The sequence below is a fragment of the Anastrepha obliqua genome, chromosome 1 (genome assembly GCF_027943255.1).
Source record: "Anastrepha obliqua isolate idAnaObli1 chromosome 1, idAnaObli1_1.0, whole genome shotgun sequence".
Classification (NCBI taxonomy): domain Eukaryota; kingdom Metazoa; phylum Arthropoda; class Insecta; order Diptera; family Tephritidae; genus Anastrepha; species Anastrepha obliqua.
The window spans coordinates 53,105,151-53,110,496 of NC_072892.1; the positions used below are offsets into that span (position 1 = coordinate 53,105,151).

The following is a 5,346-nucleotide window of genomic DNA, read 5'->3' on the forward strand; positions in this document are numbered from 1 at the left end:
GCCCCACATATCTCCTGGATGGCCAATTGACAGTTCCCGAACGTGAAATAAAATGTTCACGGAACTCGCCTGTCAACAAGTCCATTGTTACTCGTGCTGTGTGGCATTTGGCATCGTCTTGCTGAAACCACATGTCATGCAAGGCAAAAAAAAGTTGGATATCATTTCACGGTAGCGCTCACCATTCACAGTTACCAAGGAAATTGTCTAAATGAGGCCCATTCTAGCTAAAGGGTCAGACCCATGTTTGCATTAGAATATTATGTCTACCGAAATAGTTCAGTCTGGACTTACAGGACTCGACTACCCCTGATGTGGATGGCAGGCTGACTGAGGCCATGAGCGCAGCTTTGCGTCGCTACAGACACATCCAGATCTGGGTCTCCACCTGTTTTCCACAACAGAGTTCATTGGTTATTGAACAGCATACACCTCCGCTTGAAACACAGATGCGTACATTCCAAGTGTTAAGTGTAGTCAGGTCTGATATTATTATATTATATTATACACAGAGAGTTGGCAACTAAGAAAATAAGAAAAATTTGCGCTATTTGTTCAGTATCCCAACGGCGAATGACTAAATTATCAGGCGCCAAATGTAAAAAAGCTTGTATGGTGATCATAAAATTGATCGCTGTGCCTCATGTGGAAAATAAAGTTTAGAACTGATAAGGGTTTTTATTTTAGTATTAAGCTTAATTTGATTAATGCACCTTTTCTATACAATTTTTTCAGAGGCTATGAACCAAAGAAAACAAAAACAAATAATTCAAATTAATAACTTAAGTTTCAAGTTTAATATCACAATAAAATAGTTAAGCAATCTTTGAAATTATTAAGTAAATATTAAAAATAAAAAATAATATAAATTTCTATTGTATGGTGCTTTGAGTCTAGATCCCATAGATTGTGGATAAGTTTAAAAGTGGGTATGACCGCTGCAACGAAGAATATCTTTACCATCCTAAAAATAAGAATATCCTTCTAGGCTAAAAATAACATAAAGTATATTTTTATAAAAATAAAAAAAATTAGTTAAAAAACTAAGTAAAAAATAAATAAGTTTTGAAAACTTTGCAACTTGTCTTTGGCGCTACTATTACTGTGAACACAGGTGTCCATATATATATCTAAGCAATTTGATGTAGTGCCGTGGCTTTCAGCGTCACATGCTCACGCGTACATCATTTTTTGCTGCGTAAATATTTTAAAGAAAATCATTTTTTGCCGGTGATTTTATGCGTTCATCATTCCATTTCTTACCTTCAGTCTTTGCTGTGTTCTTTTTGTTGCCAATTTTTATTTTACTTGGCTGTTCACTGTTTGTTGTTCCTTGTTCTCTATACTGTGCTCTGTAGTCTTTTTTATTCCTGTTTTCTTTTCCATTGTGCACTCTTACATTGTTGCACGTTAGAGGCGTGCGATAAGCTGCTATTATACGCGTGCTGGAATGAGCGCGTTCGTTCTATCAACGTTTACGTTACTATGGTACCTTTCGTTACTCATTCACTCACTCACTTACTCACTCGCTTACTTACTTACTTACTTACCCACGCATACATCCAACATCATTATAACATACCTGTGTATCCGTTGTCGTCTGGCATTATGATTGCGGAAACGCTATGAAGTATGCTTTAAACGGATGTACCTACCTATCTGTGTGTACGTGTGCCTGTGCGTGTGTGTTTGAATTCGTAATATTTTTTATTTGCTGCAAGTTTTTTGCTGCTTATGAGTGCCGCATTACACGGTTTAAAATTATGGGTATATTTTTATAAACTTTTTGCGATTTATCATGCCGAATTCATATCGCAACTTAAATCCTACATTTTTTATGCGGAATAAAATTTATTCGTTAAAACAATGGGGTGTGCTTTAGTTAATAGCTCATAAATTTTAGATTAATTTGCTTTGATAGGAGATTTAAATTTATTAATCGAAAGTGTGCCCATTTAGGGAAGCGTTTGGTTTAGCGCAAATTTGCGAAAAATTAAAGGTTTGAGATGCGATATCGCGGCGTATTGTTTCTTATGTACAGACATTTTATTGTTACATCTTTAAAGCCTGACATAATCCCAGACCTCAATCCCAGCGGTGGTCTTTTTGGGGAATACTTTCCGCCAATATAAAGCGTTTTTCAATAGGTGCGCTTCAACTTTTTTCCGATAGGGAGGGCGAACGACGCAATATTTTTTATTTTTCGCCTGTCATTTGTGAACTTCATTAGTATACATTTCATCATGGAATGCTACACACTTGAGCAACGCGTTAAAGTTATTCAGGCTTAATATGAAAACGGGCGTTCAAATCAAAACGCATATCGCGCACTTCATCTTCAGTGAGGACTCACATTTTCACCTCAGTGGATTCGTCAATAAGCAGAATTTCCGCATTTGGGCGAAAGATAATCCAAGAGAGATTGCCGAAAAACCAATGCACCCACAAAGAGTGACTGTTTGGTGCGGTTTACATGCCGGCGGCGTAATTGGCCCATATTTTTTCGTTGACGAGAACGATCCCCACGTTACTGTGAATGGAAATCGATACCGCGACATGATAAACGATTATTTTTGGCCGCAATTGAATGGTATGGACTTATACGACATGTGGTTTCAACAGGACGGGGCCACAAACCACACAGCACACGCTACAATTGATTTGTTGAAGAGTAAGTTCGATGAGCGCATTATTTCCAGATATGGACCGGTCGAATGACCGCCGCGCTCGTGTGATTTGACGCCTCTAGACTATTTTCTTTGGGGTTATGTGAAGTCATTGGTCTACAGTAACAAGCCGGCGACGATTTGTGAGCTCAGAGCCAATATTGAACGCGAAATTGCTGGAATTTTGCCGATTTATGCAAAAGAGTGGTCGAAAATTGGGTTCAACGATTGGACTTCGTAAAACGTGCACGCGGTGGTCATGCAAAAGAAATCGAATTCCATACTTAAATGTATATGTTCGAACTCCATAATAAAAAAAAAAATACCAGTCTAACGGTTAGACGCGATAGAAGTGAAACCTTCCGTAAAACAAACTGAGAGAGAATGAGACGAAAGCAGCATTAGGGGCGGGATAATTATAGGTGATGCTTTCCATTTCAATTCAACCGGGCTGCTCGGGTCATGTTCTTCGATTTCGATGTAACTTAAATATGTTGCTCTCTGGTCAAAATAATGAGACACGTATTTTTTTGTTCGCCCGAAAAAAATTTTTTTCAAGAGTTATCGGCAATTTTGTTTTTTGCCTCAAACTCGATTTTTTTTAATTATATAAGAAAAAAATTTTTTGAAATGCCCATAACTTAGTCAAAAATGAACCGATTTTAATAATTCTGGGTTCAAAATGATCGTAATTACTTACACAAGCGACTTCATGTAGAAACAATTGCAAAAAAGTAGTTGAAAATTTTTTATTTAGTAAAAAAGAAAAAAAATTTAAATTTTTTCAAAATTCAATATTTCAAAAAGGGCATTTTTTTTTTTTTATAACTTTTTCCAAATCAAAAAAACATCTCAAACTTTAATTGAGCTGCATGCCTAGTAGCTAAAATGAGTTGTTTTTGAGTAATGAATTTTTAAGTAAACACCCTGTTTCGCACTTTTTGTTTTTTGCAAAATAAAAAATTTTCAACTACTTTTTTGCAATTGTTTCTACATGAAGTCGCTTGTGTAAGTAATTACGATCATTTTGAACCCAAAATTATTAAAATCGGTTCATTTTTGACTAAGTTATGGGCATTTCAAAAAATTTTTTTCTTATATAATTAAAAAAAATCGAGTTTGAGGCAAAAAACAAAATTGCCGATAACTCTTGAAAAAAATTTTTTTCGGGCGAACAAAAAAGTACGTGTCTCATTATTTTGACCAGAGAGCAACATATTTGAGTTACATCGAAATCGAAGAACATGTCCCGAATAGCCCTTTTGAATTGAAATGGAAATAATCTATATAAGAAAATTTTTTTTAATTGCCCATAACTTAGTCAAAAATGAACCGATTTTAATAATTTTGGGTTCAAAATGATCGTTATTACTTACACGAGCGATTTCATGTAGAAATAGTTGCAAAAAAGTAGTTGAAAATTTTTTATTTTGCAAAAAACAAAAAGTGCGAAACAGGGTGTTTACTTAAAAATTCATTACTCAAAAACAACGCATTTTAGCTACTAGGCATGCAGCTCAATTAAAGTTTGAGATGTTTTTTTGATTTGGAAAAAGTTATAAAAAAAAAAAAATGCCCTTTTTGAAATATTGAATTTTGAAAAAATTTAAATTTTTTTTCTTTTTTACTAAATAAAAAATTTTCAACTACTTTTTTGCAATTGTTTCTACATGAAGTCGCTTGTGTAAGTAATTACGATCATTTTGAACCCAGAATTATTAAAATCGGTTCATTTTTGACTAAGTTATGGGCATTTCAAAAAATTTTTTTCTTATATAATTAAAAAAAATCGAGTTTGAGGCAAAAAACAAAATTGCCGATAACTCTTGAAAAAAATTTTTTTCGGGCGAACAAAAAAATACGTGTCTCATTATTTTGACCAGAGAGCAACATATTTAAGTTACATCGAAATCGAAGAACATGACCCGAGCAGCCCGGTTGAATTGAAATGGAAAGCATCAGGTTCATTATAATATTGCTATAAAGTTCATATTTTATTTTCTTCATTTTATTGTTATTCATCCTCAATGTTTTCAATTTCAACAAATGATACGAGTGGCTTATGATAGCTAAAATATGATACAAATGCTTTGGTTTCGATGTTGTCAAAAAAAATACCCAAACGGACCGAAGAAACAGACTTACAAATTTCTTCCATTTTCGTGTACTTGTATTCATATAAAAATTTATGTCTCTTCCCACCAAAGCTAAATGTATTAGTATATTTCTTCTTGTATTTATTCAATAATTTGGGCCGAAATCCCGGCGGTACTGCAATACCGGGCCAACCCGTGGCAGAGGTGGAGAAAGCCCCTAAAACACTCCGCCCATTTCCAAAAATCAGTTTAACATTTGTTGTCCTCCGATGGAGGATCTATCAGATGTTAAGCTGATACACTTTGATCTTAGCCATAAGGCCGAGAAGCGATTATACCGATTCACTTAAACTGACTTTCAGTATCTAAACCAAAAATAGAAAAGCCAAAAACCTGTTTTCAATAAATAATCAGAAATGTCCTACAATGCAAATTTCAAAAAAAAAAAAATTTTTTTTTCTTGTGATTCGAACCAAGAATTTTGGATCGGAAGCTCACATTGCTAGCCGCTCGGCTATCGCGCCATGCTGTTGGTGCTGGCCTAAAAGTTATTTAGTTCGTCGCTACGTTTATATCAACATATA

The 5,346-nt window shown here is 34.7% G+C and overlaps 1 pseudogene; it reads right to left on the reverse strand.

Annotated features, from left to right (window-relative positions):
- Positions 1 to 4,910: 4,910 nt before the first annotated feature.
- LOC129236645 (U2 spliceosomal RNA) lies at positions 4,911 to 5,095 on the reverse strand (annotated as a pseudogene).
- Between the last annotated feature and the right edge of the window lie 251 nt (positions 5,096 to 5,346).